General features: G+C 37.3%; 1 protein-coding gene across 9 annotated transcripts in view; it reads left to right on the top strand.

Annotated features, from left to right (window-relative positions):
* MAGI1 (membrane associated guanylate kinase, WW and PDZ domain containing 1) overlaps positions 1–21455 on the top strand; it is a 1010133-nt gene that overhangs the window by 420397 nt on the left and 568281 nt on the right. The gene's annotated exons all lie outside the window — the stretch shown is intronic.

Raw genomic sequence — 21455 nt, 5'->3', positions numbered from 1 at the left:
TATGAGCTTTACACCCAGGCTTGTCTGGGATTAACTGCCTGGGTCACTGAAAGCTGTGGCCTATCACCATTTGGCCAAATTATGTAACTAACTCTTCCATTTTGCTTGCAAGAGAGTGCCAGACTTTCCATGTGTTGTATTGATAATTTAGTTTTGTAATTTTCCCTATGGCCTTGGCACCCATACAGTATCTCACAAAAAGTGAGTACACCCCTCACATTTTTGTAAATATTTTATTATATCTTTTCATGTGACAACACTGAAGAAATGACACTTTGCTACAATCTAAAGTAGTGAGTGTACAGCCTGTATAACAGTGTAAATTTGCTGTCCCCTCAAAATAACTCAACACACAGCCATTAAAGGGACACTGAACCCAATTTTTTTCTTTTGTGATTCCAATTGAGCATGCAATTTTAAGCAACTTTCTAATTTACTCCTATTATCAAATGTTCTTCATTCTCTTGCTATCTTTTTTTCAAATGCAAGAATGTAAGTTTAGATGCCAGCCCATTTTTGGTGAACAACCTGGGTTGTTCTTGCTGATTGTTGGATAAGTTCATCCACCAATAAAAAAGTGCTGTCCTAAACCAAAGAAAAGCTTAGATGCATTATTTTTCAAATTAAGATAGCAAGAGAACGAAGTAACATTAATAATAGGAGTAAATTAGAAAGTTGCTTAAAATTGCAACACCTATTAAACGAAAGGCGATCCTTGCCCATCTGAATAAGGCACAAGCAGATATAGGATTTTTACAAGAAACGCATTTAAACCTAGAAGAATCTCTTAAGTTAAAGAAGGCGTGGGTTAAGGAAGTAATTGCTGCCCCAAGTGTTGGGAAAAAAAGGGGTGTGGCCATATTAATTGGGAAAAGATCACAAACGGAGATCCTGTACTCTGAGACCGACTCCGGAGGGAGATTTGTACTGGTTAAGTTAAAAGTGGCACAAGTGATTTATACACTTTGCAATGTATATGGACCAAATACTAATGATCCTGAATTCTGGAATCTCATTCAGTCTAAACTCCTGTTACTTAGCGAAGGTCATTTGATTCTAGGAGGAGATTTCAACATGGCACCACAGTGCCCTTTAGATAGATTTAGAAGAAATGCTAAACAGTTAAAGCAGAAAAAAGATAACCTTGACTCTAAATTGATCAGTAAAATTAAGCAAAATCTAGCGCTACGTGACATCTGGAGAGTACAGAACCCCAGCACCCAGGACTATACCTGCCTCTCTAAAGCCCACAAGACCCTTTCTAGGATCGACCTATTCTTAATTGATGAACACATATCTACAACACGAATAAAAGCTGGTATAATGCCGATCCTTTTATCAGATCACGGGCCTATATTTCTTGAGCTTTATTTAGATCAATCAAAACCCAAACTTTCCCGATTTTTTTTTCCCTTATTATCTAACCACAGATTTAAAATTCAAAAATTGGCTCAGAAATAAATTCCTTGAATATGCTAGTTTCAACAGTAGCTATATACAGCGCCCAAACATATTCTGGGAAACTGCAAAGGCAGTGCTCAGAGGTGAAATTATCTCTTATATATCTATTTTAACAAAGAAAATGAGAACAAGAGAAAAGGAAATGATTAACTCATTGATTAGCTCTTATAACCGCTATTTACTTGAAAAATCTCCCCTAAACTGGGCAAAATATGTTCGCGCTAAAAGCGCCAGAGATAACTTTATAATGACGCAAGAAACTCACAAGGACCTTAGACTACAGGCCAAACTATATAGATTTGGTAATAAATCCGGAAAAATGTTGGCTAAATTGGTTAAAAACGAAGGAAAAAAACCCTTTATTGAAAAGCTCCAACATAAAGGGAAACAATTTTTGAAGCAGGAGGAAATCTCCAATATATTTTTTAACTATTTCCAAGACTTATATACATGTAAAGGTTATGACATAGAGAAAGCTTCTAACTTTTGGAGCAAAATTGCATATCCAATAGTCTCGGCTGAAGAAATTACCAGCCTTAACTCTCCTATTACAAAGGGAGAAATAGAGAGAATAATTCTTAAACTTGCCGCTAACAAAACAGCTGGTCCGGACGGACTACCAAACGAATTTTATAAGATTTTATCAACAGATATAGCACTCTACTTAGGCAATCTATACAATAATATCTATATTGATAATGAACCAGTTTCACCTTCTTTTTCTGCATCCTATACTACTTTGATCTTAAAACCAGGGAAAGATCCCACGCAAAAAGAGTCATATATACCAATTGCGTTATTGAATTCAGATTATAAAATCTTATCTTCCATTTTAGCAAATAGATTACAAGACATTTTAACAAAAATAATACACACGGACCAAGCAGGATTCCTAAATAAACGTAACTCAGCGGCAAAGATCCGAGAGCTCCTTGTCACTTTAGATTATATTCAGAACTCATCCTCTATAGCGGCGGAGAGAGAGGGCCTCCCGGACTTGGCTATCCTGTCAATTGATGCAGAAAAAGCATTTGACTTGGTAATTTTTAGCCATATAACAACTTCTCTAACAAAATTCGGTATCATTGGCAATTTTCTTAAATTCATAGAAAATTTACATAACCAATCTCACACAAATCTAATAATAAATGATATCATCTCTCTCCCGATTACTATAGGCAGAGGCACGCGCCAGGGATGCCCTCTCTCTCCGCTTCTGTTTGACATAGCCATCGAGCCATTAGCAATTATGATAAGGAAATCTCTTAATGGCATAAATTGTGAGATGAAAGTTGGGCTATATGCTGACAATCTTTTGATCTATCTATCCAACTCCGAGCTAAATATACCTAAACTTATTCAAATAATTGACCACTTTGGCTCCTTTTCAGGTTACAAGGTGAACAAATCAAAATCCGAAATACTCTGGCTAAGGAAAAATAACACCTCTATTTCAGATATTCCTTTTAAGGTAGTCATAGATTCCTTCAAATATCTAGGTATTCATATTCCATACAATATAGGGGACCTTTATAAAATAAACATATATCCTGTGCTAACTAATATCAAGGAGAAACTTAAGCTCTGGCAGGACTTACCGTTATCAATATCAGGTCGAGTAGAACTATTCAAAATGACCCTCCTTCCGAAACTTTTGTACATTCTCCAAAATGTACCATTAATTATTTTAGAAAAAGACGTCAGTCTACTCAATACTGCAATCAGACAGTTTATATGGCAAAAGAAAAGACCCAAAATATCTCTTGCGAAACTTGCCACACCACGGGAATATGGAGGCTTAGCATTACCAAATATCAGATTTTACAACCTTAGTTTCTTAGCTCGCATAGTAGCTGATTGGATCTTTACCAAAAATTATATCTTAAATAATGAGCTCGAACTAAACATATGCAAACCATATCTCCCTGTAGCTATGATACACTCCTCATTTAAGGATCTCCCATCAGAGATTAAAGGTCTCAAAACTATACTAAATCCGATGAAGGCTTGGTGGAAAATAGCCAAGCTTCTCTCATTGAACACCACAGTATCAAATTTTCTCCCTTTGATAGGGAATCCGCGATTTCCATCAGGCATAAACTCAGAAGTCTTCAACAGGTGGCATAATAGCGGTCTCAACAGAGTGCACTATTTAATAGAAAAAGACAGAAAATGTGTTAAGACGTTTGCGGAACTGAATGCAGAATTCAACCTCCCTAATAAAGATTTTTTTGCATATTTGCAAATACGACATTTCATTAGAGAAGTAACTGAGGAGGCAGGATGGTGCTGGGAGCTGGGCAAATTGGAAAATTGGTTAACTCTTAATAAAATTGGATGTATGTCCATAGCTCCATGTTACCACATACTTGGGGCCAGTAAAGGTGCCCCTATTCTGGACAACATGGCAACGGCATGGAATACCTTAGTCTCCCAGACTAATATCGAGTAAAAGACCTTTCAATTATCAATTAACAAAGTAGCAAGAACTACGTTGTCAGCCACCTGGAGGGAGGCGCATTTAAAGCTTCTCCATAGGGCATATTTCACCCCGGAGAAAGGTCTCAGAGTCCACAATCAAGAATTTAATAAATGCCCCAAGTGTTCTTACCCAGCGGCGAATCTGACCCACATGTTCTGTCCAAAATAAGAGACTTCTGGAAAAAATTAGAATATTGGCTTAAAACTACACTAAAGATAGAAACATTGACCTTATCATTGTACCAAATCATATTCTGCTTACCCACAGAAAGTAACTTTCAGGCTAATGAAAAAATAATAAATCTGTCCATCTTAGCTTCTAGATATTTGATTTGCAAAAAATGGAAATCCAGAGCCTTGCCGACGATTCCTGAAGTCAGAAATTATTTAAAAAAGCAATGTGTATTGGAACAAAAAGATACTAATATTGATAAGGAGTCAGATATAAGGAATTTTTTCATTAAATGGGCAATATTCATAAAGACACTTCAGGAGATAGAAATAGATTATTTGATTTTTCCTTTTAAAAACTCTGAGATTGTTCTTTTGGGAATTTGGTAGATGGGGAGAAGGGCAGAGATTAAACCCCTTTTTCTTTTTTTTTTTTTTTCTTTTTTTTTTCTTTCTCCTTTTTTTATATGGTTTTGTTGAGTTATATTCTGATTGGTTTTAGTTTTTGAGGTGATGTATGAGGGATAAAAATCCAAAAAATCCCCAGCAATATATACGTTACTTTTTGATGTAATGGCATAACCTTGTGAGAAATTGATAAAATTAATATCTTATTTTTGTTTTTTAATATTATCTGATTTACTGTATGCCATGTTACCTTGGAAACATCGGGCCCTGCGTGGCGTAAGATGTAGACTTAAACCTTTTTTTTGTGTATACTGCTGGTTGTAAATAAAAGTTATAAAAAAAAAAAAAAAATTGCATGCTCTTTCTGAATCACAAAAGAAAAAAAATTGGGTTCAGTGTCCCTTTAATGTCAAAACCCTTGGCAACAAAAGTGAGTACACCCCTAAGTGGAAATGTCCAAATTGGCCCAAAGTGTCAATATTTTGTGTGGCCATCATTATTTTCCAGCACTGCCTTAACTCTCTTAGGCATGGAGTTCACCAGAGCTTCACAGGTTGCCACTGGAGTCCTCTTCCACTCCTCCATGAAGACATCAACAAGCTGGTGGATGTTAGAGACCTTGCGCTCCCCCACCTTCCATTTGAGGATGCCCCACAGATTCTCAATAGGGTTTAGGTCTGGAGACATGCTTGGCCAGTCCATCACCTTTACTTTCAGCTTCTTTAGCAAGGCATTGGTCATCTTGGAGGTTTGTTTGGGATTGTTATGTTGAAATACTGCCCTGCGGCCCAGTCTCCGAAGGGAAGGGAGATCATGCTTTGCTTTAGTATGTCACAGTACATGTTGGCATTCATGGTTCCCTCAATGAACTGTAGCTCCCCAGTGCCGGCAGCACTCATGCAGGCCCAGACCATGACACTCCCACCACCATGCTTGACTGTAGGCAAGAAACACTTGTCCTTGTACTCCTCATCTGGTTGCCGTCACACATGCTTGACACCATCTGAACCAAATAAGTTTATCTTGGTCTCATCGGACCACAGGACATGGTTCCACTAATCCATGTCCTCAGTCTGCTTGTCTTCAGCAAACTGTTTGCAGGCTTTCTTGTGCATCATCTTTAGAAGAGGCTTCCTTCTGGGACGACAGCCATGCAGACCAATTTGATGCAGTGTGTGGCATATGGTCTGAGCACTGACAGGCTGACCCCCCCCCCCCCCTTCAACCTCTGCAGCAATGCTGGCAGCACTCATATGTCTATTTCCCAAAGGCAACCTCTGGATATGACACTGAGCACGTTCACTCAACTTCTTTGGTCGATCATGGCAAGGCCTGTTCTGAGTGGAACCTGTCCTGTGAAACTGCTGTATGGTCTTGCCCACCATGCTGCAGCTCAGTTTCAGGATCTTAGCAATCTTCTTATAGCCTAGGCCATCTATATGTAGAGCAACAATTCTTTTTTTCAGATCCTCAGTGCTTTGCCATGGAGGTGCCATGTTGAACTTCCAGTGACCAGTGTGAGAGCGATAACACCAGATTTAACACACCTGCTCCCAATTCACACCTGAGTCCTTGTAACACTAACGAGTCACATGTCACCAGGGAGGGAAAATGGCTAATTGGGCCCAATTTGGACATTTCCACTTAGGGGTGTGCTCACTTTTGTTACCAACGGTTTTAACATTAATGGCTGTGTGTTGAGTTATTTTGAGGGGACAGCAAATTTACCCTGTAATACAGGCTGTACACTCACTACTTTACCAATGTAGCAAAGTGTCATTTCTTCAAAAATGTGAGGGGTGTACTCACTTTTGTGAGATACTGTATATGTGTGTACATATATATATATATATATATATATATATATATTTACATACACACATGTAGACGAAGAGCACTCTCCTATTTTTAATAAGCAGAATCTACAGGTGTATTGCTTTCTCTAACTCTCTACACCACACCAATTCCCTCCTTGCTAACACGTGTCACTAACTACCTTTGCAATATTTCATCCTGGATGTCCTCTCCCTACCTTAAGCTAAATCTCTCCAAAACTGAGCTTCTTATTTCCCCTCACTTATTCCAAAATCTCTACCTTCAAACTCACTATAACTGTTGATAACATTATTACCCCAACCCCGTATAGTCCTATGTCTTGGGGTCACACGTCTCAGATCTTACATTCAATCCTTACATCCAATCTTTGACCAATTCATGCTGTTGGTGTACTACAAATAACTGATCATAATAATAACTAGGGCCCCAAAGCATACAATAAATAAATTTGAAGATTTTACTTGTTAAAACGAGAGTGCTTTTTGTCTACATGTATATCTAGTTTGCTCCAGCACCATGGTCATCTTATTTACATATACATATATTTACATATACATATATATATATATATATATATATATATATACACAATGATTTAATGTTTAGATCATGGCCCAACAAATTTGTTCAACCCATAAATACATGTAGGATCCAGTAACTTGTCCATCCCTATGAAATATATAAAGTGATAAAGTACCACAGTGAATTATTACAAGTGTAGGGTGCCATCTTGAATTCTGCCAGGTAAAGGGCATAGTAAAAATGTTAAGATAAAATAAAGGGTGCAAAAGAAACCAATCAATTTATCTGAGCCATGTAATCAAAAATCAAATACACACCAGACAAATTATACATCCCAACATGGGATGGCAAGACCCATGCTATTACACCCAGACAAACCCTTAACAACTAGCAATGTACAGAATACTTAATGGTCGTTAAGGGGTTAAAACACATTAACATCCTTTTTACTGCCATTATAGTTCAATAGCCAAACTCCGCCCATTATTTGCCTTATTTGGAGGAGCCAATTTGGGCTTTAGTCCACAGGCAAAAAGGCTAGATACTGTCATAATATCAATATGAAGTGCGTTGTTTTACAGTTGTTAACTGGTAACCAAATTAGGAAAAGATATGTAGCATAATTAGCTTTGATAAATCAGCAGGGTGCCCTTTAAGTTCTGAAAAATTGGTCAATTATCAGAGGTAAATTGCATAAAAAGGGAGGAATATAAAATGAAAATATATTGTAAGTTGTGTCATTATGCATATTATATATTAAAATCTCAAGGTGTTAACTGTCTAGAACAGGGTTCTTCAAACCACGGGTTGGGACTCATTTCTGGGTCTCAATACCATGTTTACTGGGTTGAGACTTGTATGTGTTTTGTAGGAGTGCGTGTGTAGTGTGCGTGTGTTGTATGAGGGTGTGTGGTGTCAGTGGTGTCACCCAGAAAGCAGACACACACAAACACAGGCACACACACATACAAACACTCACATACACTTAAAAACACACTCAGATGCACACACAAACATTTGGAAACACACTCAGACACACACACAGAAAAACACTCCGACACGCACACAAAAACACTCAGGCACACAAACAAAAACTCAGACACACACACATACAAAATGTTAACTGCACTGCATTAATTATAAAGCTCATGTCTAGAGCTGCTCCCTGGCTCAGCAGAACATCAAATGAAAGATAAACAGAGCATTTTAAAAATAAATCGCTAAAGAAAAGGTTTAGGCGCGCAAACTATGAAAATTCTGCTCTCTGACTCTGTTCCAAGTCTGTCAGTGCACAGCCCCGGGCCACAGGCCTACCACTTCTTATGGCCAATCACCTCTGCACTCTGCCCACCCCTAGACCCCTGACCGCCCTCCCCTCCTACCTCTTCAGTGTGCACTCAGTGTACTGTAACCGTACCGGTCTGGTGGGCATCATACGTGGCTCCTTCACTTTAGAGACAGTGACAGACAGTCATGCGGTCAGGTGCCAGGCCTCACTCTCATGATTTCCCGGTTCCCGTTTAGAGAGACAGCACAGCAATGAGTGACTCCACTGCTCCACACGTCACTGAGCAGTGAGCACAGATAGGCAGGCAGGTTGGTTTAGGCTAGCATCGCAACTTTGCAAGCCCCACGGCACGCCCACAACATTCATAGTGAAATTGGGCAGGGGAGGAGCAAAGTACAAACAAGCAAAAGCAGCCGGGAAAACTATTTGTGGAAATTGCAGCGCTTGCTCAAGGGGCAAAAAAAATTAAGTGTCTACAACTTCCCCAGTCCCACTAATGTTCACAAATGCTGGCCCTCTCTAATAAAAAAATCTATGCATCACTATATTGTATTTCTTTGAATTTCAATAAAATGTAAAAAAAATAAATATGTATATATATATTTTTCTAGAGGTGTCACCCGGGTGTGGCCCGCACCCCCTAGTGACGCCACTGTGTGGTGTGTGTGTTTATTACCTTTTACAACACTTTCAAGTCTGACTACAATCAGGAATAAAGCACACACACACATTTTAGTTACATTACTAAAAATTGCATCTATCTTGTGGTATATTACTTTAGAAATGTTCAGACCAAGCATACCTATAGGGTCACGTATGTCTTATCATGGCACTGGGTTTTGGGGAAAAAGGTTTAAAGAACCCTGGTCTAGAAAGTTTATCTGAATAAGATGGACAATCATGTTTGTAATTCAACAAATTAATATAATTTAATCAATTTGTCTAATTGCAAATTACTAATGTTTTAAACCTATTCAAAAACATAAAAAAAATAAATTCTGAATACAAAACAAGCAAAGAAAATCTTACAGGTATTGAGTAAAAAAAAATTCTGGCCGCAACATATTTATCTAGCAGAAAATTATACATTCTTTTGATGTTATGATATATTTCTTTGGGAAGTTTAATAAATATTTTCATAGATTTAAAGCCATTGGGGTTTCCCAAGGATATTTGCTGCTTTCTGAGCAATTTAATGCTTCCTTCAAATCAATCTGCCTGTTCTCCCCAGTGCATTATCTGATAGGACACAGCTGATGGGACTTGATAGGTCCTGAAAAGCTGAGTAGTACTATCTTCTGAAATTACAAAAGCCAATCTAATAATGAAATAAATTTGCAGGAAACAATGACTGTGTGACAGGTTCCTTCCCAAAACATTCCAGATAACCTTGCTACATATGTAAGCTTCATAACCAATTTTATTAAATTCTTAGAAGTTATCCGTGTATTTTTATTTCTTGAAAATAACCATGTTGGATTACCTGCTGCCTCTGTTCAAAACATCCCATATTTCTAGGTTTAAAGAGACACTAAACCCCACTTTTTTCTTTTATGATTCAGATAGAGCATGCAATTTTAAACAATTTTGTAATTTACTCCTACTATCAATATTTCTTCATTCTCTTGCTATCTTTATTTAAAAAGCAGGAATGTAAAGCTTAGGAGCCAGCCCTTGTAGGTTCAGAACTCTGGATAGTGCTTGCTTATTGGTTGCTACATTTTGCAAACCAATAATCAAGCATAACTCCAGTTCTCAACCAAAAATGGGCCAGCTCTTAAGCTTTACATTCCTGCTTTTTAAATAAAGATAGCAAAGGAACAAGGAAAAATTGATAATAGGAGTAAATTAGAAAGTTGCTTTATGCATTGTTTCTCTGGAGATGACTTTAACTATGTGTTTAAAAGGTTTTTAGGGGTCAAGCAGCAGTACAGTAATAAAATGCTCTAACACATTTGTATGCATTTATATCCCCTTAAATTTCTAAAAAAAATAGCAAGAATTTCCCAAAGCAAAAAACAAAACAAACACAAACAAACAACTTTTATATCCCATATAATTGGATTCTTTCTATTTTGCCTAAAGGACTTTTAATTTAAATACTGTAACCAACAAGCCTGCAACTAAAAAGATAGTTTAGCACTTACCCTGTAATTCAATTGCGCAGTAGATATTTTTTTTTCCTGACAAATTTCAAAATGTACTTTAATTTGCTAGTCCCCTTTATCACGTGACTCAATTTTTTGGTCATTATTTATTTTGGGCTTTATCTTAGCCATGGACACTGAACAGGAGTCTGTTTCACTTCATAAATGTTTATTATGTTTAGAGGCCCAAATTGTTTTGCCTATGCAATTTAGTTCCTCATGTTTAGCTAGGACCCTAAAATTTTAAGATAAATTACTTCCTTCTGAGCCTTTTGTCTCTCAGGATAATGCTGTTCAGGATATGCCACAGGTTCCTACTCAAATGTCCCAAGCCTTAATGGCATCACATACAGTGCCCTGCGGTTCCTCTCAGCCTCCTGGAGGCATGTATTTGCCAGTAGATGTTGCTGCACAGATATCTTCTGCGGTGTCTGCGGCTTTATCTGCTTTTCCCATTGCGGGTAAGCACAAGAGGAAATCAAATCATAAAAATAAGGTGTTCCATCTTCCTCTGCGATGGTTGACCTCCCCATAAGTCAGATGAGGAGGATACTTCGGTAGCTTCTGAGGGTGAGATCTCAGATTCTGACAGTGTAAATCCTTTGACTAAATCTGAAGAAGTAAACTTCAGTTTAAACTTGAACACCTTTGTTTACTTCTAAAGGAGGTACTGGCTACTTTGGACGACTTCGACCCTTCTGTCACTGTCAATCCTAAAAAATCTAGTAAGCTTAATAAATACTATGATGTTCCTTCCTCTCTGGAAGTTTTTCCTGTTCGGAGATCATATCACAGGAATGGGATAAACCAGGGATACCCTTTTCCCCCTCTCCCATTTAAAAAAAAATGTTTTGTTAGAGGAGATCCAAGATAGGATTAAGGCCCTAAAGCTGGCCAATTCCTTTATCTCTGATGCCAATATGCAAGTCGTTAGACTGGGAGCCAAGATGTCTAGCTTCGCTGTTCTAGCTCGTAGAGCTCTGTGGATAAAATTTTGGTTAGCTGATGTTACTTCCAAGTCCAAGCTCCTGTCATTACATTATAAGGGTAAGACCTTTTTGGTCCTGATCTAGCGGAGATAATTTCTGAGATTACAGGTGGAAAGGGGTCTTTCCTACCTCAGGATAAGAAGACTAGACCTAAGGGTCGCCAAAATTCAAATTTTCGGTTCTTTCGTAACTTCAAGGGACAAAAATCCTCCTTTTCTTTCTCCAAGCTGGAGCAGTCCAATTCCTCTAGGAGATCCAGTCAGCCTTGGAATAAGGGAAAGCAGTCAAAGAAGCCTTCATCTGAGGTTAAATCAGCATGAAGGGTTCGCCCCGGTCTGGTAGTGGATCAAGTGGGGGGGCAGAGTTTCCTTTTTTAATCAAGTTTGGATACGCGATGTCCCAGATCCTTGGGCTGTGGACATAGTGTCTCAGGGTTACAAGATAGGATTCAATACTTGTTCTCCCAGGGGCAGATTCATCCTTTTAAGATTATCTGCAGATCAGGTAAAAAGAGAGGCCTTCTTAAGCTGTGTTCATGACCTTTCCTCCCTGGGGTTGATTGTTTCAGTTCCGGTAAAGGAACCAGGGTCAAGGATTCTATTCAAATTTATTTTTGGTTCCAAAAAAAGAGGGAACTTTTCGAACCCATTTTAGAACTAAAATCTCTCAACAAATTCCTTCAAGATGGAAACCATTCGTTCCATTCTTCCTTTGGTCCAAGAAGGTCAGTTCATGACGACCATAGACCTGAAGGATGCATATCTGCATGTTCCTATTCACAGGGATCATTACCAGTTTCTGAGATTTGCTTTTCTAGACAAGCACTTTCAATTTGTTGCTCTTCTGTTTGGCCTTGCCACAGCTTCCAGAATTTTCACAAAGGTTCTGGGGGCTCTTTTGGCAGTAGTCAGGTCTCAGGGGATTGTGGTGGCGCCTTACCTGGATGGCATTGGTTCAAGCTTCATCTTTTCAAATAGCAAACTCTCATACAGAGATCTTGTTGTCTTTTCTACATTCCCACGGGATAAAAGTAAATCTGGAGATGAGTTCCCTTGTTCCAACTACAATTGTGTGTTTCTTAGGGACCATCATAGATTCCCTATCCATGAAGATTTTTCTGACGAATGTCAGAAAATTAAAACTCCTCCATTCATGTCTATATCTTCAGTCTACCGTTCGTCCATCGGTGGCTCAATGCATGGAGGTAATTAGTCTGATGGTTGCTTCCATGGACATTATTCCTTTTACTCGGTTCCATCTGAGATCTCTGCAACTATGCATGCTCAGACAATAGAACAGATCCTCTAACAAGAGACTTTCTCTCGTGGTGGGTTTCACAGGATCATCTGTCTCAGGTCACATGCTTCCGGAGACCCTCCTGGGTGATTGTGACCACGGACGCCAGCCTGTTAGGCTGGGGAGCAGTCTGGGGCTTGTTAAAAGCTCAGGGCCTGTGGACTCAGGAGGAGTCCTCTCTTCCCATAAACATCTTAGGGTTGAGAGCAGTCTTCAATGCCTTGATAGCTAGGCCTCAGCTGTCTTTAGCCTGATTTATCAGATTCCAGTTGGACAACATCACCTCCAGTGGCTTACATCAACCACCATGGAGGAACTCGGAGTTCCCTTGCTATGAAGGAGGTGACGTGCATTATACAGTGGGCAGAAGCTCACGATTGTCTCCTCCCTGCCATCCACATTCCAGGAGTGGACAACTGGGAGGCAGATTTTCTGAGCAGACAGACCTTTCATCCCGGTGAGTGGGCTCTCCATCTGGAGGTGTTCACCAAGATATCCCTCAGGTGGGGGGTTCCAGGGTTGGATCTGATGGTGTCTCACCAGAACACCAAGGTACGGTTCAAGGTCAAGAGATCTTCAGGCCGCCCTGATAGATGCTCTGACTGTTTCTTGGGATTTCAATCTAGCCATACCTGTTTTTTCCGTTTGCTCTCCTTCCACGAGTTATTGCTCGTATCAAGCAGGAGAGGGCGTCTGTGATTCTAATAGCTCCTGCATGGCCTCGCAGGATCTGGTTTGCGGACCTGGTAAAGATGTCATCTCTTCCACCTTGGAGGTTACCTCTGAGGGAAGGACCTTTCCTCCATCCAAATCTAGTTTCTCTGAAGCTGACTGCTTGGAGATTGAACGCTTAGTTTTGGCTAAGCATGGGTTTTCAGAGTCGGTCATTGATACCATGCTTCAGGCTGGCAAGCCAGTTACTCATAAGATTTACCATAAGGTATGACACAAATACCAACATTGGTGTGAATTGAAGGGTTTCTCTTGAAGCAGGGTTAGAATTCCTAGAATTTTGTCTTTTCTCCAGGAGGGTCTTGTCAGTCAGTTCTCTGAAGGCTCAGATTTCTGAGCTCTCTATTCTTTTACACAAACCTCTGGCAGATGTGCCAAATGTTCAAACTTTTTTTCAGGCCCTGGTCAGAATCAGGCCTGGGTTTAAACCTGTAGCTCCTCTTTGGAGCTTGAACCTTGTTCTCAAAGTTTTACAGCAGGCTCCGTTTGAGCCAATACATTCTATAGATATTAAGTTATTTTCTTGGTAGGTTTTGTTTATTGTTGCTATGTCATCTGCTCGTAGAGTTTCTGAACTCTCGGCTCTACAGTGTAATTCCTTCGTACTAAATTGGGTTTTCTTCCTAAAGTGGTTTCTGATCAAAACATTAATCAAGAAATCATTGTTCCTTCTCTTTGGCCTAATCCTTCTTCTAATAAGGAACATCTTTTACATAACTTGGATGTTGTGCGTGCTCTAAAATTTTACCTGCAGGCTACTAAAGATTTTCGTCAGTCTTCTGCCCTGTTTGTTTGTTTCTTTGCAAAGCGTAAAGGTCAGAAGGACACTTCTACTTCTCTTTCCTTATGGCTGAGAAGTATGATTCATTTTGCTTGTGAGACTGCTGGTCAGCAGCCTCCTGAGAGAATTACCACTCACTCCACTAGGGCTGTCTCCTCTTCTTGGGCTTTCACAAATGAAGCTTCTGTGGAACAGATTTGCAAAGCGGCAACATGGTCCTCTCTGCACACTTTTTCCAAATTCTACAAACTTGATACTTTTGCCTCGGCTGAGACTTCTTTTGGGAGAAAGGTTCTTCAAGCGGTGGTGCCTTCTGTTTAGGTCCTTCTGCCTTTTTCTCCCTCCCTGTTCATTCTGTGTCCTCTAGCATGGGTATTGGTTCCCACTAATAATTGGAATGACGTCATGGACTCTCCATGTTATAGGAAAGAAAACAAAATGTATGCTTACCTGATAAATTTCTTTCCGGAGATGGAAAGTCCACGACCCCACCCTTAAATAAGACAGTATTTTTTGTTAAACCTCAGGCACCTCTACTCCTTAGTGTTATCTTCTTTTTCCTTTTACCTTTGCCGAATGACTGGGGGTTATGTGTAAGGGAAGTGATACTTAACAGCTCTACTGGGGTGCTCTTTGTCGCCTCCTGCTGGCCAGGAGTGAATATCCGGCTAGTAATTGGAATGACGTGGACTCTCCATTTCTGGAAAGAAAGAAATTTATCAGGTAAGCATTTTATTTTTTTAATTTTGTGTGTATGTATATATATATATATATATATATATATATATATATATATATATATATATATATATATATACTATGTTCTGAAATATATCATGAAAGTTTCTCTTTAAATTCTCCGAGCATAACTTGATTTTGTCTCTGCAGAATAATCATTCATCATTACAAACCGTGTTTGAATTCCCTAATTGTTTTAGCCTCTGCTGACAGAGACAAGTAAAGGGGATATTGATCAAACAGCACTGCATACTTCATATGAGATAAATATAACTTCATGTTATGGGCTTCATTAGAACTGAGTCATCAAACAGTTGTACATTGATCATTGTTTGAGGATTCAGTCTAATAGACCAGACTAGACCAAGTGATATATCTTACTAGATATATATATATATCCCTCATTAATTACTATACTCTTAAAGGGGAACTGTCACAAAAATTGCTCTAGGTTTTTAAATGACATTTAAAGTAGTTTTTTGTTTTCTTTGTTACATCTTAAAGGGGCAGACAACACTTTAAGACTGTAGAGCAAAATGTTTAAAGGGACATAAGTGAAACAAATGTTTTACATAATTGTACTATGTGCGTAATAGCAAAACGTCAACTCCAGATAGGATTGCCAGGTGTCCAGTATTAAGCGGAACAGTGCAGCATTTCAGCAGGCTGTACAGTAAAACTTCACATAAAATACTGGACATAGTGCCTGCTAGTGCTGTTGCAAATGGAAAACATTTTTGCAAAACATCTGCCATATTGTGCTCCACTGCTCCAGATATGTGCACACTCCTTAGTTTATATCCCTGTTTTTTTTTTTTTTTTTTTTTCAATATCTTTATTTAGACAATAAGAATAACGGTGCATAATAAAAAAAAGTAAGTGAACAGAAGGTGTACAAATACAATGAAATATATCCCTGGTTTTTAACAAAAGATGCCTAAAGAACAAAGACAATTTGATAAAAGAAGTAAATTAGAAAGTTGTTTCAAATTGTATGATCTCCTCTATGAAAGATTTTGGGTTTCATGTCTCTAAAAAAAAATTCACGTACTGTCTGAACCATAAACATTTAATTTTAATTTTCATATCACTTTAAGTTTACTTCCATGTCTCTTTGAAAATTAATTTAATTAATAAAAGGTATAAGAACTGTGTATAGTTTGGAGAGCCCTTTAAAATGCTTTTAAGGTCCGGCCCTTTGACTCTATGTTGGACAAGCATGAAGCAGACATCATCATGTTTCTCATTAGATTAAAATGTCACATAGACATCAGAGAAGGTAATCCAGGTGTAAAAGCAACCTTGCTTTAATAATGACTGTGTTGCTGTTGCGATTATAAATAAAGTTAATATTACTATTGAGACCGCAGTATGATAACTTGTATAAATCTAATCTCATGGATATTCACTTGTGATCATTATCTTAGTATAGTAACATAGGTTTCAATATTGGAAAATGCATTCCCCCCCCATGTTCCATTAATTAAATTTTGATATGTCCTGCATATACTGATGTTGCTCTACAAATAACTAATAATAATAATAATGTTCTATACACATGGGAAATGGAAGTAAATACCTTTCTTATGAAATGGGAGGTATCACCAAATTTAGTGGCATTTTTTTTTAACTTTAATGTGCAGTTTAATTGTGAGAACATCTGCAGGTTTAAATTATTCTTCAGATATGAATAGTTTATTGTAAATAATGTAGAAATTGGTGCATAATATTGGCCATATGCCAATTAACTGCTTCTGCAGAGCCTTGTGCTTAATTTGCTTGATTTAAAGGGACATTATATTATATAAATAATATTTATTTATATATATAAGATTTGAGAAAAAAAGCACACTTCAGCACACTTCAGTCATCAGTGATAATCCTTTTTAATTTGTTCAGTTGTGCAGTTGGAGTTTGGTGGTGAGAGTGCACACACAATACTACTTGGAGATATATATATATATATATATATTATATATATATATATATATATATATATATATATATATATATATATATATATATATATATATATATGTGTGTGTGTGTGTGTCAAGGGTGTTGTACCTCAACTCAACATGTTGAATAATTAGCACCTTGGATTTTATAAATGGGTTGTTCCTAATATATAATAACATCTAAATTCAGCTTCATTTATGGGATTACCAGTTATGTGAAGAGATTATATTTTTTTTTAAGTTTTTGAGTATAGGATAAAAATTGTTGTAGACTGAGCATATCATAATCCAGGAATACCCTAGATTCATCCTATAATGCTTGTTTTTGTTTTCCCTATAATATATATATATTGTTTATACTCATTTGTCAGATGTATAGAACTAACTTCAATTTTTGCTTGGGGCTCTAACCAAGGTCAGATAGTGCTTTGTTATTTTGAACCTTGCTATTGTTTGTCAAGAGAAGCAGTGTTATCAAAAATAACTCGTTCCATCTCCTGGTATTTCAAGAATGTTATGACTATTTCCATGAAAGATTCAAAAAGTATGGTTTTATAATCAATCACTGGAGACAAGAGATATGAAGTGGTAAGAAACAGATTGATTCCTGAGTATCGATCACTTACTTTTAATCTTTAGTACCTGTTCTTTTTAAATTTATGATAGAACATTTTGACCATTCTTGTAATTTTCAAGAAGAAATGAAAGATTTATAGTAGATTCTACTTGCAATAGACAAACATATTTGGTTTTATTTGTATTGTATCAGTATTACTTTCTGGCAATTTCAGTAGATTAAAATATATCTGTTTAGCTTTTAATATATACTAAGCCTTAAAGAGATATTAAACCCAACATTTCTCTTTCATGATTCAGATAGAGCATACAATTTTTAACAACTTCCCAATTTACTTCCATTATTGAATTTTCTTTGTTTTCTTGTTCATCTTTGTTGAAAACCAGGAAGGTAAGTTTTAGGAGTGTGCCGTGTCTGCATCACTATATGGCAGCAGTTTTGCAACAATGTTATACATTAACAAGAGCACTAGATGGCAGCACTATTTCCTGTCGTCTAGTGCTTCAGGCATGATCACTCTATTTATCTAGATATATCTTCAACAAAGAATAATAAGAGAACAAAGCAAATTTGATAATAGAAGTAAATTGAAAACTTTTTTTAAATAGTATTCTCTATCTCACTGTTTTCCAAACCTGTCCTTAAGCTTCCATAACAGTCCACATTTTGAGGATATCTGGAGCACAGGTGAAATAGTCAACTGATTAGTAAACATGGTTATTTTACCTGCTTTCATCCAAGGTAATCCTGAAAACCTGGCCTGTTGGGGAGGCTTGAAGATAGGTTTGAAAACCAGTGCTCTATCTGAATCATGAAAAAAAAAAATGGATTTCCTGTCTGTGACGAACCAAGGTTATCCAACCCTGCGCCAGTCACTTATTTGGCACAGAAAGGGTTATCAGACCCCTTCTACTCTCACTAATATGTCACAATCTAGCCACACCAGACAAGCTTGTGATTTAGTTCAGTGGGTGCAAGGGTTAACAACACTCTCCAGTCTGTACTAGACTTAAAAGAAATTCCCAAAACTCCCCTTTAATGCCACCCACACTAAACTAACTACAATATCTAAGCTGCCACCACTTATAATTTATTAAAGGGAAAATCCTAAGAAAAAACCCAGACTTACACATTAACTTACACATACAATTTAGCAGAAAATCACCTAAATTATACAGTTCTAATATTCCAGTCTCTTTCAGTAACGTGGTTCAATTATTAGGCCAACACTTAATAAAGGAATTATTTATTATGCCAAAAATATTATGCACAATGCATTATTAATAAAAAGTTCTTACAAATACAATTACACACAGCAAATAGGTTAAAATAAAATGAAGAAAATAACAGACCTAATACTTTCCTAGCTTATAAGTCTGCCCCCAGGGAGATGGGCAAGAGAAAATGGTCACTCACGCTGTGGAAGCCTCCCTTGTAGAATGAACAATCTTATAGTTAAAATAAGATTCTTATACCTATTTTCCAGAGATCAAGTTGCCGGACCACACCCTCCTGGGCAGGCTAAGAAACCCCCCTGTCTTTATGACCTTCAATAAACTAAGTTTTTGCCTGAAATTATAGAACCCATTATAATTTCTGCTAGGTAAATCTATTTTCAGATATACTGACCGGAAATCTCTTCCTTACATTGTGAGCAACGGTTTGATACCAGATATGACAGGGTTGTCATAATTCCCTTAATTTAATGTCATAACAGTTTTAAACACATATATACATTATACTCATGTCCCTTTATTGACCTTATCAGTTTCTGTGACTGAGGCCCTGTTTTCTATCATGCCCTCTGCTGACAGTCTGAGCCATAAAGCTCTATCCTGTGTATACTACAAAGCATTTGAGGCTCCTGGCACTTCAAAGAAACACAAACAAGCACAGGACACAATTCTTCTTGAAAATCAAATAACTGTTTTTAGTTCACAAACTAAACAGAATTAACCCCTTAGCAGCTAAATCCTGAGGTATTCGTGACAATGCCCATTTAAAGGACCATTAATTACAGCAGAATTGCATAACTGACAAATACATAACAAGAAAACAAGAAAAAAAAGTACTTACTTTGAATTTCAAATGAGTAATACATATTTTTCTAGCAAATTTCCAAATTAATTTTGTTTTCCCTCCCCATATATCATGTGACAGCCATCAGCCAATCGCAAAACTTTCTGATATACTGTGCATTCATGCTCAGTAGCAGCTGGTGCTTCAGAAAGTGTGCATATAAAAAAGAGTGAACACGTGATAATAGAAGCAGATTGGATTTTTTTTTATTGTAAGATCTGAATCATGAAAGTTTAATTTTGAATTTAGAATTTCTTTTTAAAGGGACATAAAACCAGTCCCATAAAATGTAACATTAGGGATTTTAATAAACTTGAACAATATTCTTGCGGAAAAAAAAGGACAGCAGATCTTAAGTAAATGGTACTTTTTATAAAATTTAAAATAAATTGCTTAAAACACATATGAGAGGACGTCAAGGCACAACTTGTCTTCCAAGTTTCATTCCCCTTGCTTTAATTATCTTTATATAATACCTATGAAAAGCTGTAAGGAAAGAAAGTCGAGTAGAAATGTTTCATAATGAAAAAGTTTTAAATATATTTACGAGATATGTGCATTTGTATATGCGGAAGAAGGCGGCCGCTCGTGGCATTCAACTCTTTTTGGAGCTGGATTTCTCCTTGTAAAAGTGAAATTCAAAAAGATCTAGATTTGCACAAATCTTAATGTGTTTCACTTTCAACTCTAAAATGATCTGAATGCCGCAAGCCGCTGCATTCGAATACTAACGAAGTATCCAAATACACATATTTACTCTTCTCGTTATCCTCGCTACTGTCCTGTGCTTCTGTTATAGAAGCAGAGGGCTGCAGCTAATCAGAAGCTGGAGTGACAGTTCAGCAGAGGCTAAGAAAGCGAGACACAAGCGCGGTTCTATTCTCAATAGAATCAAGTGCTACAGCTTCCGATTGTCTTTTGTGCCCTGTTTGTTTAAAGGGACAGACAAATCCAAAAAAAACTTTCATGATTCAAATAGGGCATGTAATTTTAAACAACTTTCCAATTTACTTTTATCACCAATTTAGCTTTGTTCTCTTTATATTCTTAGTTGAAAGCTAAACCTAGGAGGTTCATATGCTAATTTCCTAGACCTTAAAGTCCGCCTCTAATCTAAATGCATTTTGGCAGTTTTTCACCACTAGGGGCATTAGTTCATGTGTTTCATATAGATAATATTGAGCTCATGCACGTGGATTTACTGAGGAGTGAACACTGATTGGCTAAAATGCAAGTCTGTCAAATGAACTGAAATAAGGGGGCAGTCTGCAGAGGCTTAGATACAAGGTAATCATAGAGGTAAAAAGTGTATTTATATAATTGTTGGTTATGCAAAACTGGGGAATGGGTAATTAAGGAATTATCTATCTTTTAAAATAACAAAAATGCTGGTGTTGACTGTCCCTTTAACAGAAGCAGCAGCCCTGGAAAAGTGAGAAATGTAACTATATTTCATAGATTTTTTATTTGTGACAGTTTGAATTTCTCCTCTTACAGCTTTTTGTTAGTAAGTAAAAAAGAGCCCTTATGTTTAATTTTATTAGACCTGATTTGCATAAATAAAAGGGACATGAAACCCAACATTTTTCTTTCATGATTCAGGTAGCTCATACAATTTTAAACATCTTTTCAGTTTGTCTGTTTTCAAATTTGCTTTGTTCTCTTTGTATCCTTTTTTGAAGGAGCAGTAATGTACTACTGTGAGCTAGCTGATCACAGGTTAACCAATGACGAGGCATTTATATGCAGCCACCAATCAGCAACCAGCTCCCAGTACTGATTTGCTGCTTCCTGAGTCTACCTAGGTAATCTTTTAAATAAAGGATAGCAAAAGAATGAAGCAGGTTTGATATAAGAAGTAAATTAGAAAGTTGCTTAAAATTACATTGTCTGATAAGTAAAATTAAAAATGGGTTTTATATCCTTTTAATTTATTTTTGAATTGCAATACAACATCTTCACTATTCCAGTTCATTTTCTTGTGAGTGTTG

This window comes from Bombina bombina, chromosome 7, assembly GCF_027579735.1.
Source record: "Bombina bombina isolate aBomBom1 chromosome 7, aBomBom1.pri, whole genome shotgun sequence".
Classification (NCBI taxonomy): Eukaryota; Metazoa; Chordata; class Amphibia; order Anura; family Bombinatoridae; genus Bombina; species Bombina bombina.
This window is presented reverse-complemented; position numbering and strand designations above follow the sequence as displayed.